The following is a 22,833-nucleotide window of genomic DNA, read 5'->3' on the forward strand; positions in this document are numbered from 1 at the left end:
AGAATTCAATTTTATTTTTTAATGCGTTTAAGATTTGGTACAACAAATAATGTACCAATAGTATCTAATAATGTGCACGAATCAGTGAATAATGTACAGATTGAAGAGAATAATGTTGAAATGAAATTGAATTCATGCCCTTTGGGTTTAAGAATCTATGGGGCTAGGTTGTAGTACCCACTCACAAACGGAACCATCACAAAGGGAAGAGAGTTTGAATCATTCCACTTTGTGTTTAGCAACCCATGTGGCTAGGTTATAGCACCACCACAAGAATTCAATTTTATTTTTTAATGCGTTTAAGATTTGGTACAATAAATAATGTACCAATAGTATCTAATAATGCGCACGAAACATTGAATAATGTACAGATTGGAGAGAATAATGTTGAAAGGAAATTGAATTATTCCCCTTTGGGTTTAGCAATCCATGGGGCTAGGTTGTGGTACCCACTCACAAATGGAACCATCACAAAGGGCAGAGAGTTTGAATTATTCCCCTTGGGTTTAGCAACCCATGGGCTAGGTTATAGCACCACAACATGAATTAAATTTCATTTTTTAATCTACTCATACAAATCAGAACAAAAACGTCTCATACACATATACATTATAGGACACAAATCGTCCATTACTGAGTAAATTAAATCCATTACACTGAAATATTTTCACATTATGTTAATAAGATAAAACTACTCATAAAATCAGAACAAAAACGTCCTTGCAACATATCCATTACAGGACACGTATCGTCCATTACTGGGTCAATAAAATACATTCCACCGAAATATTTTTACATAATGTCTATTAGTTAAAACTACTCCCTAACGTTTATGATATCTAAACCCTAGAGGTATGACTGGAACTCGTGGACTTTGCCGACGGTTGTGTTACTTACTCCATAGTACACCCTAGCCCACGAGATTGCTAAACCCTTGGGGACTAAATTAAACTTGCTCCATACACCGCTTCGTCAATGTCCACCCTCGGCTGCTTCACTGCTGTCCAAAAATCAATAATGTATTGCATGTATATTATATAATGCACAATATTAACTGTATAATGTTCAAAAGGAAACAAATAATGCACCAATGAATATTACATTATCTCAACCACTGACGTTGTATAAAACCGATGCATCATATAGGTAAATAATGCAGTGATATACAATTTTAATACAAAGAATGTAACAATAAATACCTTTCAGCTTTTACTGTATAAAACAGATTTACCCATAATTTAAGGATATAGGAAAATAATGCATTGACATATGAACATAATGCAGAGATTATATGAATTAATGAATATACAAATATTACATTTGTTCTCTGACAATGTAAAACAAAAATTACCATAATGCATTCGCATATTAAAATAATGTTGTCACATTGGCAAATAATGAAGAGATTTTAACAAGTAATGAACAAACAGATTTTTAATTTACTCTTTCACAATCTATAACCACACCAACAACATTCATAATGTACTCATATAGGTAAATAATGCAGTGATATACAGTTTTAATACAAAGAATGTAACAATAAATACCTTTCCGCTAGTACTATATAAAACAGAAATACACATAATTCAAGGATATAGACAAATAATGCATTGACATATTAACATAGTGCAGAGATTATATGAATTAATGAATATACAAATATTACGTTTGTTATCTGACAATTTAAAACAGAAATGATCATAATGCATTCACAAATTGAAATAATGTAGTCACATTTGCAAATAATGCAGAGCTTTTAACAAGTAATGAACAAACAATTTTATGATTCATATATTATAATAGGTAATTCACATACACATATTACATCTACTCTTCGACAATTACAAACTCCATTTTTATGATGCATTATACATGATATTTTGATGCATATCAAAATACACATATAATGTGCAGATCCATCACAGTGGTGAACACTCCAACATTGAAATATTTTATACACATACAATAAATCAGCATACGTATAATGGATACATTAGTTAAATTAATTCACACAATTATGAAAATAATGTACAAATTATGTTAAACCATGTGTGATTAAAATCCAAATATAAGAAGCAATTCGAATTGCAAATTAAAACAAAAGCTCACCCTCCTGCTGGGATTGTTGTGAATTTGTTGGTCGTCCTCTTTTTGTCATTGTAAGAATTGCGAAGGAATCCAACCAAACAAAAGAGAGTTAGACTGTATTAACAAATACTGCAGGTTGGCGGTAATCGGGGTGAATTGTGGTGTGTGTGGTGTGTTACTGGCGAAACTTGGAGAAAGGGTTGTTGAAAATCGAAAATTGAACTAGAACAATAACATTCGAAAAACCCTACCTCTTCTTATAACGCGGTGGAGTATTGTTCGGAACAGAACGTGCGACTGAAAATCGAGTGTAACACCGGTTGAATTTCAGGTTTAGCGGCGAACACGTTGGTGGTGGCGGCTAGGGTTGTTCAAATTTGCTGGAATTTGAGAAGACGTATATGGAGAGAGAAGCGGGAGAGAGAAGCAAGAGTAATTACGTCTGAGATGAATGAGGCGTTGAGTAGATGGAAGTAGTGGGTGTATCCCGCTTAAATCTCGGCTCCTCGATTTCTTTAGATTTGAGAACATATAATTACTAATTCACCCTCATAATGCACGAAATAAACCAAATAATGCACTACGGAATGCTAATCTAAGATTTAAATCCGGATCGTTCATCCTCAAGATCCAACGATCCAAATAAAAAATGAACTTAAATCTAGGGGAGAAAAGGAGTTTAACACTACCCTATATATATATATATATATATATATATATATAGGTATTTGATCAAAACAAGTATTGGCTTAAACCAAGAAATGCAGACGGTTTTCTGTCCATTGGATTAGCCAATCTAATCTTAAGATTACATTAATTAACGGCTAGATTTATTGGGTAGATATTAATATTTTAATTAATTATAAACTTAAAAGGTTAATTATGTAAATTGCATTATGTCGTTAGTTATAGTATTTCCTATAATTTTGCTCCGTCATCTAATGTTCCTTTTATATGATCATGACCTATATTTTCATCTATTATGACATATTAGAATAAATTAAATTTTTGTGGTATAAAACATAATCTCTGCGTTATGACTTGAATGTAATTATATTTTTGACCCTATTTTACCATGTTTTTTATTATGACACATAACATTAATTAGTATGACCCAAAGATATGTCTATATTTTTGGTTAATTTTTTTTGTCGTGCTTGAATTGTAAAGGCGTTTTTAGTATGGTTATGTCATATAATCCATGTGTTATGACTTGAATGTAATTATATTTTGACCCTATTTTACCATATTTATTATGACACATAACATTAATTAGTATGACTCAGTTTAACATTAACTTTGCATGACCCATATATTCATCTAGTATGACCCAAGTGAATAAATTAATATCTTGGCATATAAAACACTAGTTTTATATGATGACTCTAATGTTGCCTAAATATGACCCAATATACCCACACAATGATATGACATATAAAATTGTTTAGTATGACCCAAAAGCATAATTAATGTTCATAACAATTGTTTTTGCATGATTCAATCGTTCTAACTTTTTTAATATGTTAAAAACTTACATATAATCTCGTTTTTGTTTTTAAATATGTTCAAAACATGAGAATATTCTTTGTTTGTACTAATAATTAGTTTTAATATGTTAATAACGTGTGGAGTAATGATTCCAATTAATCCGTTCGTAAATAACGGAAGGCAGTTGTTAATATTTTCTATACCTAAATTACCCTTTCATGACACAGCACCCTCCTATTATGACCCAACAAAATCATTCACAACACCAGATCGTGGCCATTCATTTCCAAATCTCACGGTCCATATTTGGTCTGTATTTCTTTACATAAGGGCTTATTTTGGTAGATTAAAACCCTATATATATATATATATATATATATATATATATAGGGTTGCGTTAAAGATAGAACCATTCTTAAGTGTAGAACCTAGAACTCTACATATTTTATTCATTGGATGAGAAAAAAATGACGGTCAAGATTAAAAATCATACATATTAGACTATGTTTTCACAACATTCCGGACTCAACATGTGAAAAAACTCACATGTTGATGGAAGAATGAATGAAACGAAGAAGAGTCCATGCATGCTTTATTTTTTCACTTCTCTGCATTCACCCATTAATAATAGTTTTGGTTGTAATGGGAAGTTGCTGTGCAAATCAACACAATTGGATTAAAAGATCTAACGACCTCCGTTTGGCATTTGTTCTACGTTTAAGAATGGTTCTACGTTTAAGAATGGTTCTATCTTGATCACAATCCTATATATATATATATATATATATATATATATATATATATATAATCTAAATGTTAAAGGTGAATCATCGCAAGTGAATCGTGATACCAAATGGAAGAGAGTACTTGAGAATTAAGCAGTCAAGGTGGGATTTCTTTTACTAAACTCTTTTACGCTTTCAAAAGTATGATTATGGTGGAATAAGGGTGGTTTAAATTGTTATGTCATGTCATGTTTGTTTTGATGATGAGATTGTCGTCTGATGCCTAGTTTGTGAGTTCGCTCCATTAGGCTATAGGGATGTGTTGAGATTGTTGCCTGATGCCTAGTTTGTGAGTTCGCTCCATTAGGCTATAGGGCTATGTTAAACGAATTCGGGTCTGAGTAGTGCCGCAAACCCTATCAGGCTAGTGTACACAGGTGGGATCGTGAGCCGTCCTTGCTAGTCGGCCGGTCTCGTGGGCGAATAGTGTGGCCACACTTTCGTCGCACTATGGAAATGTTGTGATTGATGGATTGTTGAGAAAGTGGGGAGATTGTTTTGACTGGCCAGTCTATGATAATGTTTTTATGTTCTCGATTATTTTCTCAAGTTAAAACTCGAGTTCACTGTGGTATGGATGACATAACTTTTATCAACTATTTTCAGCATGTGTCCACTGAGTATATCAAGTACTCAACCCTGCATGTGTTTTCCCTATGTGCAGGTTGAGCGGCGACGAGAATATGGTGGTGTTGAGCAAGTAAATTGGAGAATGAATTGTTTATCTTTGAATTATGAGTGTCGTTGTGTCTTCACACATGACGCCACTCTTTCTCTTGGCCGTTTCCGCTGTGACATTGCTTTTACTTATCATTTATTGGGCCTGCAACTTGAATCGTTTGGATATTGGATACTTGGGATTTTGTTGGATAATGTCAAACTCTTGGTCATTTTCTTTGAATATTAATTTTTAGTCCAACTCGTTATTAAAACCCTAGTTCTCTTTGTCTGTTTATTAAATTCTTTTAATCACGATCGCCCGTATTTATTAACCCTAAAGGGCGGTCGTGAAACCCCAATTCTTCGAGATGATTTTGCTAGGCAGTCAATTAGCATTGGTAGATTCTTCAGCCTCCATAATCCTTTCAATATGAGCGTCTCGATTGTGGGTATCGACGACTCCAAAATTTGAAGTGGAAATTCCTTCGCATTTATAATATCTGTATTGGAAATATTGAGATTTCTCAAATGTATCAACTCCCTAATTGAACTGGGCAACTCTTCGTTACTATAAGCATAAAGAGTTAGATTATGCAGACTTTTGAAGTTAGAGAATATGGTACCAGAAGTTCCACCTCCCAGGACCAATGTACGCAAATTTCTCGACACTTCTTCTGGAATATCACTTGATTCTTTTTCATGAAACATGTATCGATCGAACTAGGGTATTTCCATCTGCTTTATTATTATATTAAACAGAAGTCGTGCATCACACAATATTTATCTTCACAATAATTATATTTCTCATCAAGTGAGTTTTGTGCAATCAGCTCCTCCTTCATGATTTCCCGACCTTTGGGGAAAATCGAACAATAAGACAAGTGATCAAAGCTCAATTTTAATATTGTTAAGATATTTTCACCATCGGAAAACCAATTTTCTTTGATGGAGCGCCAATCTTGTACGGATTTATAGCGACGAAGCACACCCCGTACCAGATTGGCAGCCAAGGCCAAACCCTGACATCCATCTCTTTCCCAATCGTCTCAAATCCCGATGGAACTTCTGCATTTCCATTATGGACCAGCACTGATAAGCCTTTTAAAAGATGAACATGAAATGAGTTAACAACTGAAGCAACATTGTCAATCCTAGTAGTGACGATAATGCCATTTCCTTTAGTAGAAGTAACTCCTGACATGGAGTTTATAAAGCCTTCCCAATTCCCACCATTTTCGTTCCAGAAGATAAGTTTTATCCTTGAGAGCTTCTCAAGGATATCATCTATGCTCTCAACTCCATCACTACTCCTTTTAGTCAACGTGTAAAGTATTTTGTTGAATTGAGCCTTTATGCTTTTATGATTGAAGACATTCCTACTTGATGAATCCGCGAATTTCTGATGTTAGTGAATGCAGGAAAATACAGATCACGACACGAAGAATTTACGTGGTTCGATTTACTGAAGTAAATCTACGTCCACGGGAAGAAATGATGGCAGAGTTGTATTGCTTGATCTGTTTTCTACAGCTTACAAATACAAACTTGCTCTATGGTGTTTTATCTCTAGAGAGCTTAACCTTTTTCTATCTGATCCAAGTTCTATTTATACATTGAACTAAGATCGTGGCTTGCATCACCACTAATGATGGTTGTGGATGTCGTGGAGGTCATGGAGGTCCTGCATGTAGCGTAGGTCATGGCCTACGATCGTGGCCTGAGCTGACACCACGTGGTAGTGGGTGTGTTGGAAGTTGTGGAAATCCTGTATGGGTCCACTAACTCCTTGTTCGGTCGAATACTGAGACCGAACTGCTCTGGTTGCCGATCTGAGAGTAGAGCTTGATGCCGACCTGAGAGCAGAGCTTGATTGGTTGGCTTTTACCGAGCTGTAGGCTGAGGCCGAACTCTTTGGTTGTGCCGAACTGAACTCTTTAGTCATGCCGGACTGGTACTCTTTAGTCATGCCGAACTGATACTCTTTCTTGGGCTTTAGGCTGATGGGCCGTCATTGCTGTTGGGCTTGTTTAGTACGCACCCCATCACTACCCCCCCCCGAAGGGCGAAGTGAATCACTTCGGCGAAGTGAGTTACTTCGGCATTCTGGATAAAGGCAAGGGGGAGGCTGATGTCAGGGGACGTGCCTTGCACGTGACTGCATTAAATGCGACAGTAAAATCCGGCCGTTGAATCCTGAAAAGGTGGGATTCGAAACGGTGCGACGATTTTGAAATCTTCGCCGAACCTGATAAATACCTCCTTTCTTCATCATTGAAGCACTTTTGCGACTGCTTCTTCTGCACTCTATCTCCTTTGCGTAAAAGTTTCCTTCCGCTTTCAAGAATTTCTTCAGAATTTCTTCAGATTTTGCAAAGAGTAAGAACCATGTCTTCTTCTTCTTCTTCCGAGTTAGGTAGCGGTAGGAAAGGGGGCAAGGGGTCTTCTAGCCGGAAAGAGTCCGGAGAGAAGACTGTAGAATACTTTCGCAGCGTCTTGAGTAAGGACACCGTGATATCTCTACACGAAAAATATCTTCTTCCCGGGGGGAAGGCGGTGGTTCCCGACGATGATCATAGGGCTAACGACCCGCCGGAGGGTTATGCCACCGTTTACGAAGCCTGCTTAGAATGCGGGCTTCGTTTCCCTCTTCCCCCACCTTTTGTAGAGCTTCTTGATTTTTTTCAACTCCCTTTAGGTCAAGTGACTCCGAATTCTTGGAGGCACTTGTCGGCTTTTGCTGCCGAACTCCGTAGGCTAGATAAGGATCTGTCTCTGCGGGCAATCCTTAATTTTTTCCAATTTAAAAGGAAGGGATCTTGGTTTTACTTGATCCCCTTACAGCCTTTTAGGGCATTCTGCAAAACCAAGTGGCCGAAATGGCAAAACCGCTTCTTTTTTTATAATAGGACAGCGGCTCCGGGCTTCCCCTGGAGAGGGCCGAAGTCCGTGATTCCTCATCCTCGGTTAGAACCGTTGGCCGAGCTCGAGGGCGAGCTCAATAAGATTCCTATGATTAGGAAACAATACTCGGAAACTGAGCTCGTCAAGGGCGACCTCGTGTTCAATATCTCGTCTTCGGACGAAGAAACTGAGGGTGAGGATTTCTTTTTTATGCTTTACTGCTTTAGCAGCGAAAACTAACCTTGTTTCCTTGCTTTTTGGCAGTGTACATGCTGAATAAGGCTAGCCGCAAATCTTCGGAGTCCAAGGAGCCGGAGAGGCCGAAAACCACCATCTCGGCGTCTGATGCCGAGAGGACTCCGAAAAGGCAAAAAACCTCTTCGGATCCGAAGAAGCCGGAGTCGACTTCGGCAAAGGGGAAGGGGAAGGCCCAGAAGCCCCCGAGAGCGCCAGAGAAAGACGTGGTCTTGGCGCCTCCTTCGGAACATATCTGTGAGCCGTTTTTATGGCCCACGGACTTCGCCGAGGTGAATTCTCTTCTTGATTTTCTGGCCTTGCTTTTTTCCTGTATTTTTTGTGGCCCCTTTGTTGACTTTTTTCTTTATCCATTTTCAGAGGAACGATATGCTCTCCAAGCTCGTCGCCGTCGAACTCTCCAAAGCGTCCAATGACTATGCTGAGATGCAGAGGAAGTTGGCGGCTGCTTGTCATCGGGCCGAACAGGCTGAGGCTAACTTTGAGAAGGCCAGAGCTGCTAGGATTTCGGCCCAGGATGAAGCTCAGTTTGCCAAAAACCAGCTCGTCATCCAGCGAGAGCAGACGAAACGGAGGGATGCTGCCGCCGTGGCTGCCCAGGGGGAGGCTCTCCGTGTTTACACGGAGAAACTCTTTTTGAGCAGCCAGTTCTCGGCCTTTGTCGGTAGTCTGGTAAGGCTAATTACCGATAAGGGCGAGCAGGGGGCCGACGTCGTGCTGCCTCTGTACAGCCGAGAGATAGCAGCTCGGCTTCAGAATCTGCCGCTCCTTGAGGAGCTCGCTTCATCTTCGGTCCTGCTTTCTGCAGACCGAGTCCGGAGTTGTCGAGCTGATCGGGACGAGAACCTGGAGGCTATCTTTGCCTCCGTGGGACCCGTTTCACCCGCTTCGACTTACAATGGAGAGGGTGAGGCCGAGCCGCTGGAGCAGGAGACCGAAGTCGAGCGGGCCGGGCATCCGGAGAAGGAAGCCGATCAGGAGGCGGAGGCGAGGCCGGCAGGATGCGAGGCCGAGGCTGAGGTAGCTCAGGAGAAAGAAGCTGAACCAGACCAAGGAGCCGGAGACGAAGCTGGCGGAGTATGATTTCGTCTCCCTTCTCTTAGTCTAGTTTCTTCCTTGTACAGTGGCCTTGAAGCCCTCCTAGTGTAAAAAATTTTCCTTGTGAATGAAAAATTCTCTACACTTGTCTTCGTATAGCTTTTCGTACTCGCCTTTATTCCTGTTGTATTTTACTATCTGCTCGGTACAGCTGCCGAACTAATATAGCTGCTTTGTACTCAAGGAGATGGAGATACTTCACTGGAAACGGCTGTACTCTTCGGCTTTAGACGAAGCTGAGAAAAGAGCTATAGCCGATCAGACGAAGAATGACGAGCTTCTGGCTCGTTTAGTGAAGCTGGAGGCCGATAATAAGGACTTGGAGTCCGATAAGAAGGATCTGGAGGCCGAGCTGAACACTGCCGTCGCTGAGAGGACTGCGTATGAGGATTTTATCTGCAGGCGTGGGGGAATGACCATCTCTGAAGTTCAGGAACGAGTTGACGAACTGTGGGAGGAATATAATGTACTCCGGAGGAACAATGCGCTGGAGAGCTCGGCTTGCCAACAAGTCGTGAAATCATTGCGGCGCTGGGCTTCTCGGTACGACATAGTTCTTGCCCGGCGTCCCTCAATTGAGAGATTCCTCAGGCATTTCCCGCCAACAGATGCTAGTACTCCAGCTCAAACCTCTGATTCACTTGCTCAAAACCCTACTCCAAGTCAGCAACGAACTCAGGGACAACCGGAGACGTCAAGTCGAGGACGGACTGAAGTTCGCAGAGGAGCTGTGGTTATGAGTGAGCAAGATCGGCAAATGCTTCGTGAAGAGACTCTTCGCCGCCGAGGTGCTAGGGCTTCCCGGGCTCAGAGAAGAGGTGGCAGGTCGATTAGAGTATCTCGTCGACCTGCTTATTCTGCGGCTGCCTGGAACGCCCGAACTCAGCTTCACAAGGATTTTGTGAATAGATGGCTCAACTTTAGCAACCCTGGACAGTAGAATAGTCCTTTGTAATAGCGTAACGCCATCTCGTAGGGTAGCGGAGTTGTGTGCCGAACAAGATTTGAAAAATGAAATTTTGTTTTCGCTTCTAACACTGTATTTACAGCTTAGCGAAAAATTTCATCGTACTTGTCCTCGGTCTTATGAAGTAAACTTCTTTGACCGGACTTGGTCCTTGGTCTTATGAAGTAAACTTCTTTGACCGGACTTGGTCCTTGGTCTGATGAAATAAACATCTTTGACCGGACTCGTCTTTGGTCTGATGAAATAAACATCTTTGACCGGACTCGTCTTTGGTCTGATGAAATAAACATCTTTGACCGGACTCGTCTTTGGTCTGATGAAATAAACATCTTTGACCGGACTCGTCTTGGGTCTGATGAAATAAACATCTTTGACCGGACTCGTCTTTGGTCTGATGAAATAAACATCTTTGACCGGACTCGTCTTTGGTCTGATGAAATAAACATCTTTGACCGGACTCGTCTTTGGTCTGATGAAATAAACATCTTTGACCGGACTCGTCTTTGGTCTGATGAAATAAACATCTTTGACCGGACTCGTCTTTGGTCTGATGAAATAAACATCTTTGACCGGACTCGTCTTTGGTCTGATGAAATAAACATCTTTGACCGGACTCGTCTTTGGTCTGATGAAATAAACATCTTTGACCGGACTCGTCTTTGGTCTGATGAAATAAACATCTTTGACCGGACTCGTCTTTGGTCTGATGAAATAAACATCTTTGACCGGACTCGTCTTTGGTCTGATGAAATAAACATCTTTGACCGGACTCGTCTTTGGTCTGATGAAATAAACATCTTTGACCGGACTCGTCTTTGGTCTGATGAAATAAACATCTTTGACCGGACTCGTCTTTGTGTTCTAATTTGGCGATTTTTGTCGCCGGGATCGAACTTTCCCTTGTTAACCGAAGTGGTCTTATGCAGTAAACCTCTTTGACTAGACATGGTCGTCATTGGTCTTATGAGGTAAACTTCTTTGACCGAACTTGGTCGTCCTAATTCGGCGAGGTTTATCGCGTGGATCGGACTTTCCCTTATTGCAGTTCGTTTCAGACGAAGTGCTTATTTCTTAAGCCGAATTGTGGTCTTGTATCTTCCTGAGAAGCTTGGACTCACAATCGTTGGCTTATTGCAGTTCGTTTCAGACGAAGTGCTTGTTAAGCTGAATTGTGGTCTTGTATCCTCCTTGGAAGCTTGGACTCACAATCGTTGGCTCGTATATGTTCTAAGAAGGGGATCAGCCTTCGAAGAACAAGACACCTCAGTAACATTTGTAAGAGACGACACGCACATAGACAGACAAAACGCACAGATAAAACGCACAGAGACAAACAAAGACCAAGCAAACCAAAGAAAGCACATTGACCGAACAGAACTCAAGACTGACTGACCGGACTGTCTCTTACAAATGAAACTTTTTGAGGTTGGAAACGTACCATGTTCGGGGTACTTGTGCTCCTGACACGTGAGTCAATTTGTAAGACCCTTTGCCGAGGACTTCTGACACCCGATATGGACCTTCCCATGTGGGTTCGAGTTCGCCCAGCTTTTCTGCTCGGCTCACTTCGTGGTTTCTCAAGACGAGATCTCCCACTTGAAATTGCAGCTTCTTCACCCTTTGGTTGTAATACCGGGCTACTTGCTCCTTGTACTTGGCTGCTTTTATGCAGGCCAATCCTCTTCTTTCTTCGGCAAGATCTAGTTCGGCTCTCAGTCCGTCACCATTCATTTCTGAGGAGAAATTGAGTTCGGGGACTGGGTATGCCGATCTAAACCGGAATCACGGCTTCAGTGCCGTACACCATTGAGTTCGGCTCCGGTGTGACTTCGGTCATTTCGCCTGCCTCTGACTCCGGCTGCTGTGATTGCTATGCTTGATGGTGCCGAACTGATTGCTCGGCACTTTTAAGCGCAATCTGCGAACACACTTGCTCTTTTTCGATCACCTCGGATGACCGCTATCCCTCCTTTGGTGGGGAAGGTGTTCGGCGAGGAAACCTCTGATCGCTATGATCGGGCTTCTTTTCGTCTCCTCTAGATGAGCTGTCTAAAGACCGTTTTCGACGGTCTGCCTCATCGGCTCGGGAGAACTGGTCCGCAATGTCCCACATCTCTTGAGCTGTTTGCGGACTGCATTCCACGAGCTTTCTGTAGAGAGCTCCGGGCAGGATTCCATTTTGGAATGCCGAAATGACAAGTAGATCATTGAGATTATCTACTTGTAGGCATTCCTTATGGAATCTCGTCAGGAAGTCGCTGATCTTTTCGTCGCGACCTTGACGTATAGAAAGCAGCTGAGCCGAAGTATTCCGGGCTTCCGCTTTCTGAAAGAACCTCCTGTGGAAAGCATCCATCAGATCTCGGTAGGATCTAATGCTGCCTTGAGGAAGGCTGTCGAACCACCTTCTGGCGTTCCCGATGAGCAGCTCGGGGAACAGCTTGCACATATGGACCTCATTGAGACCCTGGTTCGCCATATTATACTGATAGCGTCCCAGGAAGTCATGAGGATCCACCAACCCGTCATAAGTCATCGACGGAGTTCGGTAGTTCTGTGGAAGGGGAGTTCGGGTGATATCGTCCGAGAACGGAGTCTTCAATGCTCCGTACATGGCGAACCCGACATCTCTTCGGTATGGAGGAGATCGAGGTCTCCTGTGATTCCGGTACCGAGGAGGAACAGGAACATGTCGGGGTTGAGGATTCTTCTTCCTAGAAGACACGGTACTACTGCGGTAGTGACTTTCATGTCTGGACGAGGAAGGAGAATCTACCGTTTTCGTCTTCGGCTGTTGGCTCTTTTGCAGGAAGGCTAAGAACTCATCCTGCTTCTCAGCCAAGAACAGCTTGACAGCCTCATTCAAATCAGGCTGCTGGGAAGACTCGGTGTGTGGACCTTTTGAGCGGCTTGTTCCTTCATCGTGAAAACTGGAAGTAGATGTCTCCCGAGGCTGTTTTCCGGACCTGCGGGCTGGACTAGCTTCCTCATGGTTTTCACGAACGGTATTACGGGTAGTGTGTGATCTGGTATGCATTTTTTTTTTTGGGGTGGAAAAAGGGTCAAAAATTCGCTTTATCACAAATTTGGTTCTCTGTTTCCCACAGACGGCGCCAGTGATGAATCCGCGAATTTCTGATGTTAGTGAATGCAGGAAAATACAGATCACGACACGAAGAATTTACGTGGTTCGATTTACTGAAGTAAATCTACGTCCACGGGAAGAAATGATGGCAGAGTTGTATTGCTTGATCTGTTTTCTACAGCTTACAAATACAAACTTGCTCTATGGTGTTTTATCTCTAGAGAGCTTAACCTTTTTCTATCTGATCCAAGTTCTATTTATACATTGAACTAAGATCGTGGCTTGCATCACCACTAATGATGGTTGTGGATGTCGTGGAGGTCATGGAGGTCCTGCATGTAGCGTAGGTCATGGCCTACGATCGTGGCCTGAGCTGACACCACGTGGTAGTGGGTGTGTTGGAAGTTGTGGAAATCCTGTATGGGTCCACTAACTCCTTGTTCGGTCGAATACTGAGACCGAACTGCTCTGGTTGCCGATCTGAGAGTAGAGCTTGATGCCGACCTGAGAGCAGAGCTTGATTGGTTGGCTTTTACCGAGCTGTAGGCTGAGGCCGAACTCTTTGGTTGTGCCGAACTGAACTCTTTAGTCATGCCGGACTGGTACTCTTTAGTCATGCCGAACTGATACTCTTTCTTGGGCTTTAGGCTGATGGGCCGTCATTGCTGTTGGGCTTGTTTAGTACGCACCCCATCACTACTCAACTTAGTCTTCCCCATTCCGACAAGAGCAACGATGGAGAAGGTCCGATCATGTGTCAGCATGCCAACTAGCTTTGGCACATCATCATCTCCTCCAATAAAGATGGGGTCAAGACTGAACGAATCGGTCTCAATGGAAGTTTCAAAAGCAGCAGGCGCATTCAGAAGTATGCTTTGTAGGCCAACATCAGTTGCCCTTTTGTTCATAGACTCAAACTCCGCGTTCATTTTTTTGATCGTGTGAGCCATATTACGCCGATGCAATATCATTTTTGCACGGTGAGAAGAAGCATGATAGTACCCTATCCTTGGCCCAGGGACTGGGATTTACGGTCTTCAATTTCTTCACTTGTTTTTCGAGAATTCGATAGCTGAGTTCGTCCAAGACATTATCAGCATCAAAAGCCACGGCTTGGAGCTCTCTCAACTAGAACTTGACAGCATCTTGGGTGATGGATTTCTTCTCAGCGTCGTTCAACAAGGCTTGTATCGTGCCCAAAGTCGTTTGTAGCCGTTGGGCATCTCCATTGAGACCTCGAAGTAGAGTGTAACGCCCCACTTTCGGAACCCTAATTTGCGAAGCATAAAATTTTTGCATTTAATGCTTTTAATGCCGTGAAGTATGTGAATTAAATGATGAGTGAATTAATTGCATGTTTTCTGTGTGACCTAATTGCGTTTTGGAATTTAGATTTGATTTGATTTGATTAGTCAAATCCGTTGAGTATATGACGTGGCCATTGAAAGGTCAAAGTGTTGAGAATATGTGATGGAAGTGAAAATGGTTGAAATTGTGACGTGGCTGTGTGAATGATCTATGCGATGTGAAATATATTGTGGCGAAATATTTCTTAAGGGATGAGTGAGATTAAATATGAGCATCAACATTCATTTGCCATTTTCGACCCCTGTTATTATTGGAGAAGAAATCCTATTTTTCCCTTGGATTTAATTAATTGCTTGGGATATTTATCCAAATTAAATCCAAAACCCGATTATTCCTTATTTTTCTCCATGAGAATTCGACCCCTATGCTTGTTCCAAGGGAGATTTCAAAAATCTCCTATTTATGGGAGAAGGAAATTATTTTATTATATTATTTGATCCCTTATTTATTCCCTTCCATGAATAAATACAAATATCCTAGCAATCTTACCATATTTAAGGAGATCTTGTCACATCCTATTTAAATTAGGATTTGAATTTAATTCCTTGTGGGAGAGGAATAAAAATCGCCTACTTCCCTATTTTAATGGTGAAAATTATTATTTTATTATGCTCCATATTATTTTATTCTACTCCGTGAAATACCAAATTAAATCATAGGCTAATTAAATAGCCTTGATTTTGAATTCCTCCTTATTCTTCTCCCATAATTCACGTCATTCTCCCTCTCTTTCTCTAACTCCACATTATTCATTTAATTAATTATGGAGAATCAAATCGGAAATTATCTCTATAAATAAGGGAGGAAAACCATAACCCTAGCCACTAACTACATGGCACTCTCCACTCTCTAACTCTCTCTCAATTTTTCTTCTATTTTTCTCGAAGAATTCTTCATCTTTTGAGAAGAATTTAAGTTGAAGCCTCAAGAATTGTTGAAGAATCAAGATTTTACTTTGTTTCTACCGATCGTTTCGATCAAGAAAGGTATAATTGAATTTCTTTTCCTCACCCTCTCCATTGAAACCTTGATTTTGATTCCTTCATGCATATAATGAGTGTAGAGATCGTAGATCTAAGATTTAATCGGGTGGGATTGATGGTTGCATGAGAAAAAGATATGTATATGCGTTTATGGTTGTTTATGAATGATCTTATGGATGATTTGTGGTGAATGCTATGTGAATATATGAGAACATGATGGTGAGATATTTTGAAGCATGATTATGTGTTGGAAGCACGAATATATGTGTTTGGATGAATATTTGATAAACCCTAAGTCGAAATTTGGAAGCATGACAACTGTGGTGTTCGGACAGTAGATTCCGACGTGTGTTTGACTGACCAAACGATCTTATTTTGGTGCGAAATTTTAATTGAGTAAACTTCAAGGTGTCTTCTACGTTGCGTGTAACTTTCAGCCTTTTTGGACGAAATATGAATTTTTTATGAATTTTTGAAGTCTACTGCGCAGTTCTGCCAGAATTTGTATTCTCGTCCAGTGAGTTTCATTTTTGATTTGACCGACCTAAAGATGTGATTTTGATGTGAAATTTTAACTGGATGATCTTTGATGTGTATACTGTATTGTGGTAAAATTTCAGTCCCAACGGAGGTTGGATGAATATTTAATAAATTTTACAAAATGACTTCGCTATTCTGCCAGATTTCTATCATACAAAAATAATCTATGTTGTTAAGTTTTGAATGATATACATGATGCATATGTGTTAAGGAACCCATTATATGATGAAGTGATGTGTTGTTCGTTGATGTAAGCTATGGTGTGTTTCCTTGTGTTGATGAACGTTTGGGATGGGTAAATTAAAGAGACGATGGAAGGAACGTTAGGGCATGCATAATAATTTTTGTGATGAAAGGCTGATTGTATTGTGGTGTTGACAAGGGTTGTCGTGCGTACGTGAGCACAAGGAACGAGGGTTGCTTTGAGTTGTGTATTGTGTTATCTAAACAAGCGATGTGGGCTTTCTTTTAAATAAGGACGATGTCCTAAATGTTTTATCGATGAGAATGAATTTGTGTTTATCATGCCTTGTTTGATTTTAACGTGCCTATCTGATATGACTTTATGCCATTATTATTTAAATCGAATTCGGGTCCTCGTAGGGCCGCAAACCTTACTTGGACTAGTGTACACCTATGGTAGATCGTGTGCTAGCGTACGGGCTGGCCGGTCTAGTGACTTGGTTTGTGGCCACATTCCAAGTCATGTATTGGCATATATGGTAAACGTCTATGGGAAAATGACTGATTAGTCGACTTTTGAACGATGAAATATTTTGGTACCTCGGGCCTTTCTAAAAATAAAAACCCCGATGGATACTTGAAAAAGGCATGATAAATAATATTTTGATAAACTATTTTCGGCATGAGTCCACTGAGTATTTTATAGTACTCAGCCCTGCATATGTTTTCCCTATGTGCAGGTTGAGCGGCGACGAGAGTATGGTGGTGTTGAGCAAGTTAATTGAAGAATGAATTGTTTATCTTTGATCTGTGAGTGTCGTTGTATCTTCATACATAACTTCACTCTTCTCTTGGATGCTTCTGCTGAAACCTGTTTTACTTATTGTTTGATCTTGACACTATTTTGAGTTCCGTTTAGAATCTAAAGACATGATACGTTTTGGAGTACGTTGAACCCTTTGTTATCTTGAATACCAATTATTATAATTGTTTTTCTCATTTGGTCCATCTGTCAAAGCGTCACCCTGACCCTTTTCTCTTGATTTATTGTTCATTTATTTCCTTGGTCAAACCCCTTTTTATAAAACCCTAGCCCCTTTTATTTGATTGCATTTAAGTCCTGTTAGGTCACGATAGTCGCATTTAATTACCCTAGAAGGGCGGTCGTGACATAGAGAGTACTCTTCCTTGAAAACGCTGATCAGGTTTTGGACAAGAACTTCGATGGCAGCAGCACCTCCATCCATGGTTTCACAAAGGCAAAGATCTAAAGTAATAGAGAAAATGTTTTTTTATTTTTTGTTTATGAAGATGAATGCTTATTATAGTAATCATCCATCGTACTTACTTTATATAAAAAGCACTAAGAATAAAAAGAAATAGGGTTCTATAAATAAGATCATGAAAACAAACATATGATAAATGAATTGAGTAAAGTACTATTTTGGTCATAAACATATGACCGCAATATGAAGTTGGCCAAGAACATTTACTTTTTAAAAATCGAGTCCTAAACAAATGAAATCGTCGTCGGATTGGTCCTTTTCTGACGGTTCCGTTAAAAAACTACGGTCAGCGGATGACTAGTGAAATTTTGACTATTCTTCAAAATATTGATTCATGATTAATTAAAAAAAATAGAAAAAAAATCACTTTTGTCTCTCTTCTAATTTCTTTTTTTTTCTATTTTTTTATTAATCATGGATTAATACTCTAATTTAGTCAAAATTTCACTAATCATCCGTTGACCGTTAATTTTTGACGAAACCGTAAAAAAAGAACCTATCCGGCGACTATTTCATTTGCTTAGGACTCAATTTTCAAAAATTAAATGTTTTGGATCAACTTCATAATTCGACCATAGAACCAAAATAGTACTTTAGTTTATAGGAATATAATGGTTGAAAGTGTCATGATTTCCAGATGCCATTGCCATACATAACAGTATAATAAGTGGCTTAATTGTCAATTATGAAGGCCGTTTTAAATTACAATTATTGCTACCTAACACGATGCTAAAAAGAACAAAGTGTATTTGTTTTAAATGATATAGCTATTCTAGGTGGGAAGGTTAGTTGAAACTTCTGAATTAATCAAACTTAACTAAATTAATTAGTAGGTCGATATTACACGATGTTGCTGCCTACTTTTATTTTTTATGTATTAGTAAATGCTCAAATCAAAGAGAGCAAAAATACATCAACAAAACAACAGCAAAATGATCAACTTCAACTAGTATACATGTTCTTCTTTTTCAATCTCTTTTTCTATCTAAACAATCGTATGTATAGATTTCTTCTAAAAAGTTATGTACGTTTTCACAATTAGAAACAATCGCATGCACAGATTTCTTCTCAAAATTCTTCAAACATATAGCAGAAACCCATATATTGTCAGGAATTCGAGTCACCATCTAACAAATATGCAGCAGAAATATAAGACATATATAAAGATCTAGTCTCGGGCCGGATAGTAATAAAATGCAAACTCTATATGTTGTACAAACTCCAAATTATGATCTGGTCTGTTAGAAAATGTCAACAGATGACAAAATAACAATAACAAAAAATGTCAACACAGTGCTAACGGTCCAGGTCATAGTTTGAAATTTGTACAATATATAGAATTGAATCTCTACTTCTCTAATGTATTTGACAAATAAAACTCGTTGAATCCGAGTTGATATATGAAACTTTGCAGAATCCACAACACATAAGATAAGAAAATCCATGTTACAATGAAAATGATATACTTACTTGCTGCAAGATTCAATCGTAGATGGTACGAAGGGAATGGTTGCGCCACTCAAAATCGATACGTAGATATAACAAATATTCAGAATTTTAATTTTGAGGCAGATATCTATGAACATAATAGAACAAGATTACACGGGCAGAGCTTTAAGTATTGAAAAATCCAAAGCTAGTGGCCTAGTGGGTATTTAAAACTATATATTGACCTTAAATTTCTCATTATATAGTTGATTAGGAGTACAATACAATTAGGTTTATGACATAATATGTACTCCCTCCGTTCCTTGTTAGTTGATGCGTTTCTTTTCAATACGGAGTTTAAGAATAGTGTGTTAAGAGCATCTCCAATGGCGGCGAGCGGGCCGGCTTGCCGATTTCCGGCGCTCGCCGGTCCGCTCGCCGAACCATTGGAACCGGCGAGCGCCATTTCGGCGAAAAAATCGGTGAGCTCTGGCCGATTCGCGAGCCCTCGCCGGTCTGCTCGCCGCCATTGCAGGCTCAGGACTAGGGATGTCAATGTAACCCGAACCCGCGGGCCGGCCCGAATAACCCGATAAAAATACAGGGTTAGGGTTGTAATTTCACAGCCCGAATTTAAAATCGGGCCATTCGGGCTGACCCGTTCGGGTTGTCGGGTTAGGCGGGCTGACCCGTTCGGGTTACGGGTCGGCCCGTCGGGTTGAAGGCTTCTGCACAGCGAGCAGTTTTTGTAACGGTCATAACTTTCTCTACAAAGCTCCGATTGAGGCGTGCAATATATCCACGCGAAGCTCTTTCGAAGACGAAGAGAATGATATGTATTAGAGGTTTATCAGACTTCAAAATCGCGAGAAACATTGACTCAAACAAGGCTGTTGCACATCCACATATTTTGTTTACATTTTCTAATCAATTTTCTATCATTTCTCAACAACACATGTAAACATACCAAAATATAGAAATATAATCAAAATCATCCAAGACAACCCTCTAAAACTATGCAAAATCCAAATACGTTAACCGACTATATAAGATCACGGAAAAAATCACCATGTGGTTCATGGATTATAAATACTCGTATATAAAAGCTTTCTTTTAGTATATTTCCAATATAATAGTGCAAAGTGTTTTGACGCCGCTTCGTCATTGAATTATGCGTACTTTGATGATTCTTAAAACAAAGATAAATTATTATTTGACTTATTTACAGCTGGAATAAATTAAATTTGACCAATCATAATTCAAGAAAACTTAGAGTTACTCTAATTAGCTAGCATCATGATAATTCACTCTTTAACAATTCAAAATATTTTTGTTACGTCTACGATGCACCTCTCACGTTATGAAAATTTTATTTAATTTTCTACGAATTGATTTATGTTTGAATTTTGAAACAAAGTGTTGATTTATGTTTTAAATACATAAACATAAACATACTGTTGATAGATATTTTGTAAATAATTATGTAATGAATAAGTTATTTAAATTTAAATAACTTAATCTTTTTTAAAAATATTAAAGAAAATTAAAAATATGTATTTCATTGTTGAATGATTAATTAAAAATATGTATATAATTAAAGAAAATTTAAAATACGTATTATTTTTTGAAAATATTAAAAGAATTAAAAATACGCATTGGCCCGAATAACCCGGTGGGTTAGCCCGAAACCCGAAGGGTTAGGGTTAGGGTCGAACTTTTATAACCCGAAAAAATCATAACCCGAATAGCCCGTACCCGAATGGCCCGACAACCCGAACGGGTTGGCCCGAACCCGAACGGGTTGGCCCGATTGACATCCCTACTCAGGACCGGCGAGCAATCGGCGAGCGAATTTAATGTTTTTTTTTTTTTAATTTTTGAAACACTATATATACGCGATTTGCACGTCATTTTCATTCGCACCACTTGTTTTAACGAGTACTCTCTCTATCTTAATTTATGTACAAGATCAACAACGGAAAATGAGCAACGTTGGTGGTAGTAGTGGTGGTAGTGGTGGGGATGATGAGGAGTACGATCGTCGAATGAACGAAGCGTTAGAGGCCAATACGAACCGTGAGATTGATCGGCTACTGTAGAGGGCCTTGCAGCCGGCGGTACCTCGACCTCGACCACGACCACGACCAGTTGTCCACCGCCGAACAGTGGTTGAACGTGATCACGTAGTTGCACATCAGCGCCTATACGCAGACTACTTCGCACAGGAGCCGCGGTTCAACGACAACCATTTCAGGCGCCGTTTTAGGATGAGCAGAGCCCTGTTTATGCGTATTGTTAACGCCTTGGAGCAGTGATATCTGTATTTTCGCTTCAGGCACGATGCGGCTGGCATACCCGGCCACACACCTATTCAAAAGTGCACTGCGACAATCAGGCAGTTGGCCTAGGGAGGCGCGGGAGACATGTGGGACGAGTACCTCCACATTGGTGAGTCGACTGCCCTTGAATGTATGAAGTATTTCAGTCAGGGCGTGATTGAAATTTTCCGTGATCAGTACCTTCGAAGCCCTACTCGCGAAGACTGCCAGTATCTGATGCAGATGCACGGAGGAGAAGCATGGGTTCCCGGGTATGTTAGGCAACATAGATTGTATGCATTGGGAGTGGAAGAACTGTCCCGCTGCCTGGAAGGGGTTCTACACGACCGGCTATAAGGGAAAGAATCCCACGATGATCCTGGAGGCCGTTGCTGACTACCGGCTATGGATTTGGCATGCGTATTTTGGGATAGCCGGGTTGAACAACGACCTCAACGTCCTCAACTCGTCGCCCCTATTCAACGAGCAGTGCCAGGGTGTCGGTCCGGCCATCAGTTTTGTCGCCAACGGGACCCAACATGATATGGGCTACTACTTGGCGGATGGGATATGCCCTAGGTGGCCCGTCTTGGTGAAGACGATCAGATGCGCATCGGATGAGAGGAAGGCCTACTTTGTGGAACGCCAGGAGTCGGCGCGCAAGGACGTGGAGCGCGCATTTGGTGTGCTCCAGTCTCGATGGGCGGCAATTAGGGGTCCAACGCGTTTGTGGCATATCGACTGCATTGCTGATATAATGTACGCCTGTATTATCATGCACAACATGATTGTCGAAGATAAAGGTGTACGACTGACTAGTTTGGCTAACGACGATAATGAAGCCGGTCCAAGCCATGGCATAGCCGCCCCCAACGTACGAAATGGGGTCCCGCATGATGAAGTCGGCCTCCTCCAAGCACATGCTGACATGCGCCAAACGGATGCTCATATTCGACTCCAAAATGATTTAATTGAAGAGTTCTGGGCGCGGAGGATTGCACGGCGTTAGTTTTTTTTAATTATGTAATTTTTTCAAATGTACTTTTTTAAAATTTAAATAAAATAATTGGATTTTCTCGTATCTGTGTCGTAAATTTAATTCCATATTTTGTGTGATTGTCAATTATTTGTTTTATATAATTAGGGGTGATGTGGCTAGGCTATTGCTGGGCTATTTGCTTGTCCTGATGATGTGGCATGATGATTTTTAGTGCTGATGATGTGGCAGGAGGAGTTTGTGGTTGGGCTATTGCTGGGCGAAAGCCACTGGAGATGCCCTAAGTGGATGGTGAATAAAGTAAGAAAGAAGGTTACATTTTACCAAAAATAGAAATGATTCAATTAACTTGAAACTTTCTAAAATTTTAAAATGACTCTATTAACATGGAACGGAATAAATA

General features: G+C 40.3%; 1 long non-coding RNA gene across 1 annotated transcript; it reads right to left on the reverse strand.

Annotated features, from left to right (window-relative positions):
- Positions 1 to 651: 651 nt before the first annotated feature.
- LOC121808075 lies at positions 652 to 19,281 on the reverse strand. The gene is made up of 3 exons (XR_006052101.1): positions 19,158 to 19,281; positions 2,110 to 2,601; positions 652 to 997 (listed from the first exon to the last, which is right to left on the reverse strand). It is a non-coding gene; the product is annotated as an uncharacterized LOC121808075 (long non-coding RNA).
- Positions 19,282 to 22,833: the final 3,552 nt, after the last annotated feature.

The sequence above is a fragment of the Salvia splendens genome, chromosome 6, assembly GCF_004379255.2.
Source record: "Salvia splendens isolate huo1 chromosome 6, SspV2, whole genome shotgun sequence".
NCBI classification, from domain to species: domain Eukaryota; kingdom Viridiplantae; phylum Streptophyta; class Magnoliopsida; order Lamiales; family Lamiaceae; genus Salvia; species Salvia splendens.